Source organism: Dipodomys merriami, unplaced genomic scaffold, assembly GCF_024711535.1.
Source record: "Dipodomys merriami isolate MVZ:Mamm:240054 unplaced genomic scaffold, mDipMer1.0.p SCAF_121, whole genome shotgun sequence".
Classification (NCBI taxonomy): Eukaryota; Metazoa; Chordata; class Mammalia; order Rodentia; family Heteromyidae; genus Dipodomys; species Dipodomys merriami.
Window position 1 is genome coordinate 1722316 of NW_027202505.1, and position 17087 is coordinate 1739402.

Genomic DNA, 17087 nt, shown 5'->3' on the forward strand with positions numbered 1-17087 from the left:
GAAGGTGGCTCAGTGGTAGAGCACTTGCCTTGCATGCTCAAGGCCCTGAGTTCGATTCCTCAGCACCACATAAGAAGAAAAGCCGGAAGTGACGCTGTGGCTCAAGTGGTAGAGCGCTAGCCTTGAGCTGAAGAGCTGAGGGACAGTGCCCAGGCCCAGAGTTCAGGCCCCATGACCGGACCCAAAAAAAAAAAAAAAAAAAAAAAAAAAAAAAAAAAAAACAAACAAACAAGGATAAGTGGAGGACCAAGGAGGGTACAATTCAATACACACAGAAGTGTTACACAGAGAGATATACAAAGAGCTGTGGGAAAATCTTCACAAAGGATGTGACATCTGAGTTGGAGTTTTAAAGGTGAACACGAGAAGGGAATTTTCAAATGTTACATATACATGGAGAGTACACTACACTGAGTGCTGACCCAGGCCCTCACACAAGGGAGCTGCCTGCCATCAGCGGTTTCATGAGCAGAGACTGCAATGTTTGATACCAGTGACACTGAATTGCTTACAAAATAAAACAGTGGTTAAAACCAAGACTAGGGAGGCATTCCCAACTGGGGAAGAGCATGCATAATACACAGGTATAACAGATTGATTTACAGGCAGGGGAATGCCTGAGGGCTAGGTACCAGGAGACATCTGTGGTGTGGTGCCCTGACAGCTCTGTCAGGTGGTCAGAGGCTTCTTAAAACCAACAACCCCCCCAAAAAAAAACCTAAATTACAAGTTATCAGTTGCATCCTGTGTAGCCAGAGTTGCCAACAGCCATTTTCCTGATATGTGACGGCATTCCTGTATCAACAAATGCCAATCACCTGGGTTTGTACACACAGTCTACACAAGTCCTGACAGCTTCTAGCCAGGGCAGGATGTATTACTGGAAGGTATCAGTAGAGTCAAAGTAGGTAAGGTGGAAAGACTCACTTCCTTTGGCTGAGTACTATGTCATCTCACATAAACCCTACAACTGCACATGAGGTAGGGTCTGCTATTCCCATTTTACAGATGAGGAAGCTGAAGCTCAGCCTGACTAAAGAACTTGCCCAAGGTCATACACTTAGCTAAGTGACAAATGCCTGACTTCATATCCTAAGCTCTTTTCACTTGAGTGGACTGAGAAAGCAAAGTTCTTAGGTGCATTCAGTCATTGCTAAGATAGCATTACCAGACCACTTTTGTCCAGCTACAAAGCTCCCTGCTTCCTGAAACCCAGACCCAAAAAGGTCTGATATATAATAAGTAATTAGCCCAGCCAGGTATGTGGAAAAAAGCAAAACAAACCCAAAACCAAAATGAGCATCTTCCAGCTGGAGGGAATAAGGTGGCTAAAGTCTTATAGCCCAGGTCTCTAGGCTATACTTTTGCCGTCAACCCGCAAGCTGTCTTCAGAAATGGTTTGTTTTCCTGGGCAGGGAAGAGATTTTCTGCCCAGAGGTTGGCTCTGGGTTGTAAGTACACAATGGCTGGTCCTGGATTACAGGTAGAGTATGGCTGACTTGTTTTTCTTTAGCAAATTCTTTTCCATGGAGTCCCTAAGGACTGCAACAAAAATAGATGGAATCAGGTGTACTCTTTCCTGCTGATCCTGAACCCTATTTACAGCTGACAGTCTGTGTTAACAGCGCTGCTTGGCCAACTCTGTTGGAGCCTCCTGGAAACAGAGCTGGGTGAGAGCCCACTTTCATGGATGACCAGACTTCCCCACACTTTCAGGTCTGGAGCATGTTTGATATACTTTGCTTTACTGCCTTTGTATTTTTCTTCATTTTACCCCAAGAAGACTGGAAGCAAGAAATATTGGTTCCATTAGAGTTAGCAGCTCACTATTTTAAAAAAAGATCATTGTTTCAGAGGGAGGAATCTTTTCCTTGGGGGAATACTGTAGGCTCATAAGTTATTCTCAGTGTCTCCTCCCTTGGCAGTAGGAGTATGGAGAAACCCATGGGGGAAGACACTTGGTTATGAGGGACACCTGTACATGCAACAGCCTCTAGGCTGTAAGAGACTGGAATAGGAGTAGGGACAGGGAGATGAAGAGGGCCGAAAACACCCTAATAGTATGAACGTAAAACTGACAAAAGTCCTAAGCTTAGTCCTTCTTGTTGGTCCTAGCAGTGTACAAGAGGATGGATGGGGAGATGAGGAAAGAGGTGGGAACAGTCCTTTATTTGGCCAGAAGGTCAATGCTCACGGTCATCTTGAACACAAGAGAGTAGGGCCAGTGGGAACAGCAGGTACTAAGCCATCCCTAGATATGACCCATGGAGTAGGTTTCTAAGTCCAGGCCCAAGCACATGCTTGATGGTCTTTTCCATTAGGGCATCTGCTCTGCAGCTCGGCCTGGGTTGAGACACTGTCTGAAAGGCTGATGAGCAGCATGGTGAAACTGAAGCAACATCTGATCTGCTTCCCAGTGATGTTCTCAAGTTGTCCTGCTGTTGTAAACTCCTTCTAAACCCTGGAAATTTCATGAGTGAGGCATAGGTCTACCCCCAAAATAAAAGGCACAGAGGTGTCACAGCTGGGTCAGTCAGCCAGCTTTGATGACACTGCCATGAATTTTTCCCCACCAAAGGGTCTCATTTGGCTACTTCATTTGCCCGAGTCTATGAGAACAGAGCAGAAAGCTCTTATGATGGCTTGGGTATAGATGGGTGTCTTGCTCCCAGTGGAAGAGGTAAGGCCTTAGCCAGGCTTGTTACTCCTCTCTAGCTTTATTTACTCAGGGAGGAACCCACACAGTGAACTCTTTCTCCAGGTGCAGACAGAGCAGAGAAAGCAGGACAATGTCTATTTTCTGCCAAGCTAAGCTGTTACATCCCTTGTGGGACTTGTGTGGGCGGGGCTGAGACTTGGGTCCTTCTTACTGCTGAGGAGCCTCACACAGCTTGGGAGAAGTGCCAGCATCATGTTCCAGGCATTCACCTGCTTTTGCTCTTCACAAACAGCAGAGCTCCCCATGTGGGGATCTTGTACCTGAACCAAGAAAAGCAAAGCTGCTAATCTGACAAGCTCAATCTTCAAATACCACAGGAATGCAGCCTTCCTGCCTGTGTTCATGTGGGACTATGCTGCTAAACATTGACAGGTACCTGCTCTCTGGCCACAAGGAGCTGAGTCCCAAACTGGGTCTCCTACGAGCATGTCTGGTTTTCCTACTGAAGTCCTATGCTTCCTGGGGAAGGGTCCTTCTTCAGGCATCAGCCAACCCTCATTTCAATAGTGAAAAGACCGCCTCTGCTTCACCACTCTAGGCACATGCACTAGATGAGTGTTTGTCTCCATGTATTCAGCCTTAGCCTGTGCAGAATACACGGGGACTGGGATGCTGTGAGAGGTTAAGCACACTAGCCCCAATTGTTAACACCCATCTCTTTCCACCAGGGCTCAACACTTCTCAGCCATCTATGTAGAGAGACCAGTCAATTTTGGCTTTTACATGTTAATTCTTTTACACAAAGAGAAATAAGCACATGTAAAATAATAGCCCTATTGTGTGTGTAGGTGTGTGTATGTGCACACGCACACGTGAGCACACGCATTAATCCTGGTACTTGATCTGAACAGGGTCTGGGCACTATCCCTGAGCTTTTTTTGCTCAAGGCTAGCACTCTTACCACTTGGGCCACAGCTCCAATTCTGGCTTTTTGCTGGTTACCTGGAGATAAGCGTCTCACAGACGTTCCTCTCCCAGTTGGCTTCAAACCACAATCCTCAGATATCAGCCTCCTGAGTAGCCGATGCCCAGCTGTAAGCCCTATTTTTAAATCAGTAGATTTACCAACACACATTTACTCTAACTGCTACCAATATCTCTAAGACCATTTTTTGTTTTCAGTTTTTTTTTTTTAAATCTTGTTGCAGATCAGTTTGTATTGCTTCTGATTAGTTAGCACACAACTGGCCCCAAACAGACTGTTGACCTGTCTGTGGCTTTCTACTGAAGTTTCTGCCTGGCCTCAGGCAGAAGTTACTGGAGGGTAAGACGACTCAGGTCCTGACCTGGACTAGGTGAAAAGGTGCACCTGAACCTATCAGCAACAGCTAGAAGTTGAGACCTAGCCTTTATGCAGCATGTAAATGTGTAATGGGAAAAGCTTGCAGTGCGTCTATAATATTCACTGTGCAAAGCAGTGTGTGGCTCTAGGCATCTGAGGAAGGAGAGTTTTCCAAAGAAAACATAGCTCTGGCCATCTACTACAGTCCTATCTCTAAGGATTGGAAGAAGGAAAGAGATGGGATGTGTGTGTAGCTATATAGGGAGCCTTAAATAGTGGAGGTAGAGGGGTAAAGTAATGCAAGATGTAAAGTTAGTTTAAAAACAGAAAATGGATTGGTTTTCAAAGGAGGTCAGAACACCTGATGCTAAGGAGCATATGGGGGAAGAAGTGGATAGCAGAGAAACTAATGGGACACAGATGGCAATTCTTTTAGCTTTAAGCCAGAGTCCAGATCAAAGACATTCAGTCTGTTGGCTCCTGAGGGTTGCAGAAAAGTTTTAGTTAGTACTTTTGCTCTTCCCAGAGAAAAGGCCAGCTGGGAAGAACCTACCAAGAGTATTGAGCACATCCTCCAAACAAAAAGGACCTGTGTTCCCCACTAGATACATGGTTCAGAGCTATAAGTCAGGGCAGAAAGGGGAATGGGTGAGTTTGATTCTGGCCCTCTGCTGCTGTGATCTTGGTGATGACAGCTTTCTCATCTATAAAAGAGACACAACAGCACTTATATCACAAGGCTATAAAGGCTAATTGAGGTCATGAACACACAGTGTTTACAGCACATAGCCGGTGCTCTGACATGGGGCTATCATATGCACAGGTTTGCTGAATCTGAAGTGGGGTGTTGCCACGCCACCTCCTGCGGAGTCTGCGTGAGAGATCGCGCCAGGCAAAGCCTAAGCTTCAAGGAAGCATGCCTGCAGGAAGGGGGTGTTGGTTCAAGGCTTCCTATACACTTGGCTGCACCTTTATAGCCTCTACCTTTATTCTTATTATATTCTTCTTGGCTGTACATTGATTGCCTTTATTCTCGTTTTGGCTATTTTTCTGTTGATCTGCGAAGAGAGCATGTTGTTTCTTTCCAGTCCAATAGAAATGGCTTCTCTGAATAATAAAGACTAGGACCAAAGATTAAATGTGGACAATGCCCCAATCAATATATCATCTGATGTGACGCTGCCTCCAGAAGCTCCTGCAACTTCACAACCAGTTTTGCTGCTCACTCATAGTAAACATAGAAATTTAAAATTTCCAGATATGGGGCTGGGGAGGTGGCTCACTGGTAGAGCGCTTGCCTTGCATGCATGAGGCCCTGGGTTCGATTCCCCAGCACCACATAAGCAAAAAGAAAAAAAGCCAGAAGTGGCGCTGTGGCTCAAGTGGTAGAGTGTTAGCCTTGAGCTGAAGAGCTGAGGGACAGCGCCCAGGCCCAGAGTTCAGGCCCCATGACCAGACTCAAAAAAAAAGAAAAAAAAAAAAAAAGATTAGGCAGCTCTAGACCATTATGGTGTTTATTATTAAAATAACAACAAGATAGTTTTTTTTTTGTTTTATTTTATTTTATTTGAGAACATACTGTACAGAGGGGTTACAATTACATGGGCAGGATAATGCATACATTTCTTACCAAGCATTGCAGCCTCCTCCTTTGTTTACCCTTCACCTCCCCTCCCAGCCTCCCCCCTCCCAACAACAAGATAGTTTAAAATAACAATTAGAAATTTATGTGAACAAATATTGGGATTAAAATAATAGGAAACGGAGAATGCCTGACTCAACCTGGAAGTGGTTTTTAGGATGGTTTCAAAGGGACTTGAAAATATATGGAAAGCCGGGAGCTGGTGGCTCACGCCTGTAATCCTAGCTACTCAGGGGGGCTGAGATCTGAGGATTACGGTTCAAAGCCAGCCTGGGCAACAAAGGCCATGAGACTCTTATCTCCAATAAAACCACTAGAAAACCGGAAGTGGTGCTGTGGCTCAAATGGTAGAGTGTTAGCCTTGAGCTGAAGAGCACAGGGACAGCGCCCAAGCCCAGAGTTGAAGCCCCACAACCGACCAAAAAAAAAAAAAAATTTAAAAAAATGGAAAAAATAAAAAGAGTACAATGTAAGTATAGCCCTGTCTTAGGTTTGTTAATTATTAAACATAAAAAGGCTGAATAGATGATGCATTGTATTAAACAATATGCTAGACTTGTTTCGCACCACTTAGCTCAAACAGTTGGTGGGATAGTCATCAATTTTCATGTAACTCATTAATGCTTTGCTTTTCTTAAAAATTGATTACGTGCTTAAATAAAACAAAGAATCTATGTCACAATCACACACTATATAAAGATGTTAATTCTCTTCAATAAAGATACACTCAGATGCAACTCTTTTGAGTTTGTGTCTGTCACTTTGCCGATTCCTTGCCCACCTATCCCGAGATCCCTGTCCCGTCAGTCCCAGTGCTCCGGCCAAGCTGGTCCGTTGCAGGGTGTAAGACTTTAGGAGGGAAATTTTAGTATTTTATACATGCTGATACTAGCATCTTGAAAAATATGTAGCACTTCATTAAGTAAATGAAATGGTAACTACTATCATTAGATTGTTTTTGTAGCAATTTCCTTAAGGAATTGGAGAAATAGTGGGATTAAATAAAATGGTGATATGAAGAACTAGTAAAAAGATGAAGATCCAGGTTATTGAGTGGGAGAGTTTCAAGGGACTGGGTACAGGGCAAGGGACAGACTTCAGAGAACTGATATACTACAGTATTACAGAAATGCTGAGACTCTACGGTTGCCTGGATATTTGAGTAGGGAAGGAGAAAGACTAGCTTCTAGATTATTATTATTTTTTTTTGTCAGTCTTGGTGCCTGAACTCTGGGCCTGGGCGCTGTCCCTCAGCTCTTCAGCTCAAGGCTAGTGCTCTACCACTTGAACCACAGCAACACTTCCAGCTTTTTCTGCTTATGTGAGGAATCGAACCCAGGGCCTCATGCATGCAAGGCAAGCACTCTACCACTGAGCCACCTTTCCAGCCCCTAGCTTCTAGATTTTTGACAGAAGTATCATGTACTGAAACGAGTAATGTGGACTAATTTGATTTATTGGCTATTTGGGGTTGAGTCTGAGTTTTTTAACTGCATTCCCCCCCCCTCCCCCCACCAGGCCCCAGACAGTTTCCTCATGTAGCCTAGGATGGCCTAGAATTCATTATGTAGGTCACCCTGGTCTCCTGCTTTAGCCTCTCAATGCTAGAATGACAGGTGTACATTGTATTACCACACCTGGATAAATTTGAAATGCACTGAAATCATCCAAGTAGAGCTAACTAGCTGGAAGCACAATTTCTTTCTTTCTTTTCTCTTCTTCTTTTTTTTTTTTTTTTTTTTGGGTCAGTTGTGGGGTTTGAACTCTGGGCCAGGATGCTGTCCCTGAGCTTTCTTCAGCTCAAAGTGATCACTGTACCACTTGTGCCACAGCGCCATTTCTGGTGGTTAATTGGAGAAAAGAGTCTTCATGAACTTTCCTGCTTGGGCTGGCTTAGAATTGTGATCCTCACATCTCAGCCTCCTGAGTAGCTAGGATTATAGGCGTGAGCTACCAGCACCTGGCTAAGGATTTCTTTAGGTTAGAGACCAGTAGAGAAATATTTGAGAGTGGCCACCTCTTGTGTATTAGCTGAATTAATGTAGGGAGAAGAGGAGGGCCAACTTGAAACCTGGAAGCTACCAACAGTACAGGGTAGATGGGTAGGAGGATATTGTTTGTAGCAGAAACTGAGAAAGAACTCATCAGAGATTCAGTGGAGTATTGGGAGTGTAGACAAAGAAGAGAGAAAGAGCATTGGAAAAGGGGCGTGTCTATCTATCTGTGGCATTTGTTAGTAAGTGCTTTTTGTTGATCTGAACAAGAGCAGAGGATAGACTACACATATTCAAAGTGGGACATAGAGAAGTGGAGAAAGCAACTGTGGGGTGTTCTTATCAAACTCCTGGCCAGAGGTAGCTGTGCTCATCTTGCTTCTCATCTGGAAAGACAGTGATTCTGCATATTTAGAGAAGAGGATGGTGCTATGTTGCTCTCTGTGGTACAGAACAAAGCTTATCTAGGAGGCCTTCCAATCTTACCATCTTTTCCTCAAGTTGGACTGATAAAAATCCCAGTAATCTTCTCTAGAAAGGCAGAGAGGGAAGGGCTTTGGAATGTGGGGAGACCAGACACCCAACTACTCTGGCCAGAAGCCCATAGATTTCAAAGCCCCCAGGGCAGTGCAATAGGCCTCCAGTACCTTCTCACGCAAGTATCCTAAAACAGGCAGCTGGGGCTGTGTCAACATTCCAGACTTCCTGCCTGGGAGCTCTGCAAGGGCTCAACAGCCATCCTTGTCCTCTAGGGAACATAGTTGGCTTGGACCATGGCAGCAATTCCTTAGCAGTATGAGAATCACAGATACACATCACAAACCCTGGCCTTCCTAAAGCAAAGCATATTTTAAGAGAAGTACGGTTTTCCTCTGAGCTAGGAAAGGGGAACAATTTCTACACTAACACCTCATTAGCTATCACTAGTCATCTGGTCAAACTGTAATTTGTCCACTAGTAACCTGCCCACAAAACAGGAGCTGTGAGAGGTAGAATATAGTCGTTAGGCATGTGGGCTCTGTGTTCAGAATGCTTGGGTTCAAAATCCACTTCCATCTCTTCCTATCTGTGTGGACTCAGGAAAATTGATTGACTTCTCTGTGCTGCCATTTCTTTTTTTTTTTTTTTTGGGTCCGGTCGTGGGGCCTGAACTCTGGACCTGAGTGCTGTCCCTCAGCTCTTCAGCTCAAGGCTAGCGCTCTACCACTTGAGCCACAGCGCCACTTCTGGCTGTTTTCTTTTTGCTTATGTGATGCTGAGGAATCGAACCCAGGGCCTCAGGCATGCAGGGCAAGCCCTCTACCACTGAGCCAACTTCCCAGCCCCATGTGCTGCCATTTCTTACAATTTAAAACTAGATTAAAAAATACCTATCTCATCTGATTGTAGAAGGATTAAAACTGAAGAAAAGGACAGTCTTAGTACAGAACCTGATACAAAGTAAATGCTCAGTAGATGGTACTGGGTATGGTTGAAGTGACTGCTGTTACTACCCACCTTGGCCACAATATGGATTAGGGCTCTGTTTTCTACAGAAACTGTTGTTCAGGGCTTTGCCTGAGGTTGCCATCTAAAAAAACTACTCAACTGTATAAAGCAAAGTATAACTAGGAAAATGGAGTCTGTCAATTCAGGTTCTCAATGACATAATTTTTTAAATAATTTTTTCCCTAAAATAACATTTAAAGTATTTATTATGACCTACTCTGGGTTACAAACAAAAACCCCACAAAAACTTATCTAACTAAAGGAAAAGTCACTGACAAAACAGAATTGAGGGGGCTGGGAAGGTGGCTCAGTGGTAGAGTGCTTGCCTTACATGCATGAGGCCCAGGGTTTGATTCCTCAGCACCACATAAACAGAAAAGGCCAGAAGTAGCCTGTGGCTTAAATGGTAGAGCACTAGACTTGAGCTGAAGAGCTGAGGGACAGCTCTTAGGCCCAGAGTTCAGGCACCACGACTGACCAAAAAAACAAAACACACAGACACACACAGACACACACACACAGACAGACACACACACACAGACACACACACACAGACACACACAGACAGACAGACACACACAGACAGACAGACACACACAGACACACACACACACACACACACACACACACACACACACACACACACACACACACACACACACAGAATTGACTGCTAAGATCTAGAATTAAATTTTGCTGGAATGACCTAATATTTATAGCTCACAAACTGATTACTTCATTCATTTTCTTTTTCCTTCTTTTTTTTCCCTAGCATATGGGAAGTTTCATTGTGACATTTCCACACATGTAAACAACGTATCCTGATCACTTCCTCTATCATTCTTCCTAATTCCATTTTCCTTTCTTAAAACCATTTCAGCAGGGGCTGGGAAGGTGGCTCAGTGGTAGAGAGCTTGCCTTGCATGCCTGAGGCCCTGGGTTCAATTCCTCAGCACCACATAAGCAAAAAGAAAAAAGCCAGAAGTGGCGCTGTGGCTCAAGTGGTAGAGTGCTAGCCTTGAGCTGAAGAGCTGAGGGACAGCACCCAAGCCCAGAGTTCAGGCCCACGACTGGACCTCCCCCCCAAAAAAACAAAAACCATTTCAGCAGGTTTCCTTGTTTTATTTTCTTACATGAAGATCAACTATGTGGACCACAGTCATCCTCATTCACTTTGTTAGCCTTTCCTCTCCCATTGGTGCTCATTCCCAAGATGTGATCATTACATTTTCGTGACTAATGAGCTCAGAAATGCTCAGACATCTCCAAGATTCTGCAGCCTATTTACATAGTGAAAAAGTTATGAGAACTTTCTGTCTCCAAATTGTTTATAGAATATGTCAAGATAATATTTTTTCAATAACTCTACGAGTTACCTGAAAGCCATTAGTGGAGTATCTTTATCAACTTTTCTTAAGCACTTAGTCTCTCAATATCCTAAGAGCACAAATTATATCCATTCATTAATATCCATTCTTTCATTCAATTCTATTATGTGCTAGATGCTCAGCTAGGTGCTGACAGCAATGAAGTCCATGCTAAGAAATTCACAACCTACTATGGGAGAAGAAATGACACTAAAACATTACGAATACAATAAGAGAGCTATGTGTGAGGCATTGTGATGGTACAGGTTGAGGAAAAGAGTAAGTGGATACATCTATAAGGATGAAGGGAAGGGAAGACTTTACTCCATGAGACCAAACAGATGAAAAGCAATCAATAATTCTGGTACTCATTTTGGTCTGCTGCCATCCCACTCTCTCTCATTAGAAGAAGGTGCATTTAGGTAGTCAAGGCTTAAGGGAGGGAAGAAAGGAGGATTTGCCAGGGAAGGGAACAGGCTGGCAGCAGGCCTCCAGAGCTAGGAGACAGGCTGGCATGTTGGCATCTATTCCATTAAAATGTCTGTTCCTGTCTGTGCCCAGGTATGGGAGTCAGTAACTATGTGGCCTTGGGGTGTGTGTGTGGGGGGGATTAGGAAGAGAATGTATGGTTTATGCAACATTTAATAATAATTAAAAAAACAGAAAACTTAAGATGTAAAGTAGGGTTTTTTTGGTCATGTCAAAACACATAAATCAAAACAGCTGCATCAAGACCTTTTCTGTCAAAATATTGAAGCTACATAAATCAAAACCTTGGATTGACTTAGTATTTTTTGATCAAAATAGTAAGAAATACTAGCTACCCACATAGAAAAACAAAATAAAGAAATCTAGGTCTCAACTTTACTCCTAACATCAAAAAATGAAACAAAACAAAAAGATGGAGTAATAATTTATATACCATGGTAAAACTGTAAAGATAATAGAAGAAAACAAGAGGACCAGGTACCTGTGGTCATGTCTGTAATCCTAGCTTTTGGAGGCTTAAGATCAGTAGGATCTCTATTCTAGTCAGTCCTGGCAGAACAGTCCATGAGACTCCATCTCTACTGAGGAAAGCAGGATGCAGTAGGGTGTCTGACATCCCAGCAACCATGGAAAGCTTGAAGTAGATGGATCATGACTCAGGTGGGTGCCCAGAAGGGAAGCAAGACCATATCCTAAAATGACCAGCAAAAAACAGGGCTGTGCTGGGTGCTAGTGGCTCATGTGTATAATCCTATCTACTCAGGAACACAGTTTGAAGCCAGCCTAGGCAGGAAAGTCTGTGAGACTCTAATTTCCAGTTAACTACCCAAAAGATCTGGAAGTTGAGCAGAGGCTCAGTGGTAGAGCATTAGACTTGAGCAGAAGAGCTCAGGGATAGCACTCAGGCCCTGAGTTCAAGCTCAGGACTGCACAAACACAAAACAAAAACAGAGCTTAAAGCATAGCTCAAGTAGTATTGTGCTTGTTAACAAGCACAAGGCCCTGAGTTTAAACTCTAATACCACAAGCCAACCAACCAAATAAGGAAAGCACAAAATACCAATGTACTTGGAATGTCTTGTTCTGATGAGGTGACTTCTGATGGGCTTCTGAACAGGATGAGGACTGACTGGTAGGGAAAGGAACCTTGTGATTAGAGGGCTGGAATTTTCAGTCCCACCCTACTATACCCCCAACTAGAAGAGGACCTGAATGTTAAGTTGATCAAGATAGTTAATGATGTAACTGAATGTGCCTATTAGATACTATACGGAAGAATCTACTCCATTTCAGTAAGGCAAGCAAACAACAACAAAAAGAGTAACAGGCATCCAGATTGGAAAGGAAGATAGAAAACTTTCTTCAAAAACAGATGACAAGATTGCCCATGTTGTGTATGATACATAGACCAACACAATACCCACACACATATGTTCAACTGATTTTCAACAAATATGTCAAGAAATAGGGAAAGGATAGAGTAACACATGGTCTACAGCAACTGAACATTGATGTACAAAAAGAGAATCTTAGTTCTATAATAATTGTTTCCTTACTTATGTAACTGTAACCCCTCTCTACATCACCTTTACAATAAGATAAAACAAAAAAGGAGAACTTTTTTACATTTTACTATTTATAAAAATTAACTCAAAACCAGGCGCTGGTGGCTCACACCTGTAATCCTAGCTACTCAGGAGGTTGAGATCTGAGGATCACAGTTCAAATACAGTTCAGGCAGGGAAGTTCATGAGACCCTTATGTCCAATCAACCACCAGAAAACCAGAAGTGGTGCCATGGCTCAAGTGGTAGAGTGCTTATCTTGAGCTTAAGAGTTTAGGGACAGCACCCAGGCCCAGAGTTCAAGCCCCACAACTGGAAAAAAAAAATTAACTCAAGGGGCTGAGAATGTGGCTTATGGTAGAGTGCTTGCCTAGCACGCATGAATCCCTGAATTCGATTCCTCAGTATCACATAAACAGAAAAAGCTGGAAGTGGCACTAGGTTCAAGTGCTACAGTGCTATTCTTGAGCAAAAGAGGCCCAGGGACAGTGCCCAGGCCCGAGTGCAAGCCCCAGGGCTGGCAAAAATAAAATAAAATAAAATAAATTAACTTAATATGAGTCACTGACCTAAATGTCAAAACTAAACTTATACAAATTCTATAAGAAAATAAGAGGAAAAAAAAATCCTGATTGTCTGGGAAGGTGGCTCAGCGGTAAAGTGCTTGCCTTGCATGCATGAGGCCCTGGGTTCGATTCCTTAGCACCATATAAGCAGAAAAAGCTGGAAGTGGGGCTGGAGCTCAAGTGATAGAGCACTAGCCTTGAGCTGAAGAGCTGAGGGACAGCACCCAGGCCCAGAGTTCAGGCCCCATGACTGGCAATAAAAAAAAAAAAAAAAAAAATCCTCTGATTGTAGACTAGGGAAAAAGCATAATTAATAAAAAAAAATTGAAAAGTTGGACTTCATCAATATTAAAAACTTCAACTCTGTGAAAGACATACTTAAGAGAATGACAAGAAAGACAAAAAAATTACAAATCACTTATGTGATACAGGTTTAATCTAGAATATTTAAAGAACTCTTAAAATTCATTAAGATAACAACCATTACAATGGCAACAGATTGGAACAGACAGTTCTATAAAGATAAAGAATGGAAAATAAGCACATGAATGCTAATTAAAAGCACAGTGAGCTACTGTGGCTAAAATTAAAATGATGATGGCAAGTATGCAGAGCAAGTGGGACTCTCATACTGGTAAGGAATCAAAATAGTACAATCATTTTAGAAATCAATTTGTGCATGTTTCCTCTCATATGTGAGATTTAAATATACTGGGACATTGTAAGTTACACAGTACTCCAGGCATTCATTCACACACACAGTGAGACCAAAGGAGGATACTCTTAGGGGAAGAACACAAAGGCACAATGCTGTGTCTCTGCCAAATCATTTTGGCCGTCCTGGGGCTTGAACTCTAGGCCTGGGTGCTATTCCTGAGCTTCTTTGGTACAAGGCTAGCATTCTACCACTTGAGCCACAGACTTTCCTTCCTGGGCTGGCTTTGAACAACAATTCTCAGATCTCAGACTGCCTGGTGAGTAGCTTGGATTACAGGTGTGAGCCACTGATGTCCAGCAGCAATTTCTTATCAAGTCAAATGCACCTGTAACATAGGACCCTGGTCATTATACCCCTAGGTATTTACTAAAAAAAAAAAAAAAAAAGGATGCAGGAAGGGGTTGTATTGTCCAAAAAGAAATGCACTCATTACCTGATTTATGTAACTGTAACCCCTCTGCACATCACCTTCACAATATATCCTTCCTTCCTTCCTTCCTTCCTTCTTTTTCCTTCCTTCCTTCCTTCACTCCCCTCCTCCCCCTCTCCCCCCATCCCCACTTGCCAGTCCTGGAGATTGAACTCAGGGCCTGGGCACTGTCTCTGAGTTTCTTTTTGCTCAAGGTTGGTACTCTACCACTTGAGCCACAGTTCCACTTCTGGCTGTTTTCTGTTTATGTGGTACTGAGGAAACAAACCTAGGGATTCATGCATGCTAGGCAAGTACTATACGCCACATTCCCGGCCCCAATTATTTCAAAAGAAGGAGGAGGAGGAGGAGGAGGAGGGGGACGGGGAGGGGGAGGGGGAGGAGGAAGAGGAGCTGAGCACCAGTGGCTCATGCTTATAATCCTAGCTACTCACAAGACTGAGATCTGAGGGTTGTGGTTCAAAGCCAGCCTGGGCAGGAAAGTCCATGAGACTCTTATCTCCAAAAAACCACCAGAAAACCAGATATGGCGCTGTGGCTCAAATGGTAGAACACTAGCCTTGAGCTGAAGAGCTGAGGGATAGCGCCCAGGCACAGAGTTCAAGCCCCAGGGCCAAAAAGAAAAAGAATGCATGTCCAAACAAAAACTTGAAATAATATAGTGACTTTCTTCATGCCCAAACTGGAATTAATACATTTTTTTAACCTTTGAGTAAATGGACTGTATTCCATACAACAGACTACTACTCATTAAGAAAAAAAGTTATACATAACCAATATATGAATGGAAAAAGCATTACAGTAAATGGAAGGAATCAACTCACAAGACTATAATTCTATATGATTCCATCCATATGAAATTCTGGAAATACTACAAAAAACACTATAAAAATAAGGAACACAGGAAACTTTTGGGGTGATGGAATGTCCTACTGATTATTGTGGTGGCTACACAAAGAATGCATTCGTCAAAACTCAGAATTACAAAGAATAGTAAAATTTACTGTATATAAACTGAACTTTAATAAATCTTACTTTTAACAAAATTATGACATAACTATACAATTGTATATTATCAAGTCAAATGTACCCATAACATAGGACCCTGATCATTACACCCCTAGGTATTTACTCAAAAAAAATGGGGGGTGGGGGGAAGATGGGAAGGGATGGGAAGGGGAAACAAAGGAGGAGGCTACAATGCTTGATAAGAAATGTACTCATTATCTTGCCCATGTAATTGTAACCCCTCTGTACAGTATTTTCACAATAAAAAAAAAAAAACCTAAACAGCAAAAAAAAAAAAAAAATGGATGCAAGATGGGTGATACTGTCCAAAAAGAAATGTACTCATTACCTGGCTTGTGTAACTGTAACCCCTCTGTACATCACCTTCATTTTTAAATGAGATAGAGGGAGCTGAGGGTATAGCTTAGGAATAGACCCTAGATTTTATCCTTGGCACCAGAAAGAAAAAAAATAACAACAAAAGAAAAAGAGATGGAGCTATACTTAGTAGTAATACGATAATCTCTAGAATATACTTTTAGGAATAAAAACAAATTCCCATTTATGGAAACCATCCCCATTTATGGTAATGGTATTAGCTGTCTCTAGGGAAGAGGTCTGGAGGGACACTATGTTTACCCTTTTTTTTATTATTTGCGTTCTCTTCCCCCATAGTTTGAATTACTTTCAATTAGAAAAAGTAGAAAAGGGGCTGGGAAGGTGGCTCAGTGGTAGAGTGCTTGCCTTGAATGCATGAAGTCCTCAGCACCGCATAAGCAGAAAAAGCTGGAAGTGGTGCTGTGGCTCAAGTGGTAGAGCGCTAGTCTTGAGCTGAAGAGCTGAGGGACAGCACCCAGGCCCAGAGTTCAGGCCCCATGACCAACAAAAAAAAAAAAAAAGAAAAGAAAAGAAAAAATAGAAGAAACTCATGTCCTGTGTTTATGTCAAGGAAAACTCAATGTCTGACCCACGGGACAGAGCTCTATAGGCTTGTAAAAACATTTAAAAAATGTCAGATACTTTTAGAGGTGTCTAGTGAATGGATAGAGGAAGCAAATCATTTGGAGTCAATTCAGAGGCAGATCTGGGACAAAGAGAGCTCTACCCAAGAACCAGGTACCCAGCAGTATAACCTCTGCTTTATACAAGAAGCTAAGTGGAACTGCTTATTGGACAAGAAAGTGAGCATCCAACCCAATATCCTGAACAGCATTCCTTTGCAAGCATATTGTGTGCCTAACCTCGGCCTTCTAACCGTGGGAAGCAAGTCCTTCCTGTAGTGGGCATAGCCACCTTCAGCACTCTTCCTTCCAATGATCCAAGTGCTATATCCTAATACCCAAAGGGTCCTGGAGGGTCCTGAACAGCCTTCCTCATCCCCCTGGAGTCACAAGCTTCCATCACTTTCTGAAGGAAGCAAGTAATCCTGACATTTTCAAGGCATTCCAAGACAAGACAAAACAAGACAATTTAAAATCTTCAATCCCATCCCACACCAAGGTTTCAGACAAGAAAGAACAGGGTCAACAGAGTAAAGCCCATCAGCAATATTTGATTGGGCAGAGATTCCTTTGGCAAGTCCGACATCAAGGAAATCAGGACTTCCAGAATGCAAAATAGAAGAGTGGGAAGGGCTAAATTTGGACAGCCTCAGGAAGTAGTTCTTGCTCTTTGCTTTATTTGTTTTGTTTGTTTTGTTTTTTTTCATTTGTCTGTCATGGGGCTTGAACTCTGGGCCTGGGCGCCCTCCCTGCACTCTTCAGCTCAAGGCAAGTGCTCTACTGCTTGCTACTTCCGGTTTTCTGGTAGTTTATTGGAGA

At 42.9% G+C, this 17087-nt stretch overlaps 1 protein-coding gene across 5 annotated transcripts in view; it reads right to left on the minus strand.

Moving 5' to 3' along the window:
• Positions 1-17087, minus strand: part of LOC138823648 (CMP-N-acetylneuraminate-beta-1,4-galactoside alpha-2,3-sialyltransferase) — a 184330-nt gene that overhangs the window by 57029 nt on the left and 110214 nt on the right. The window lies entirely within an intron of this gene.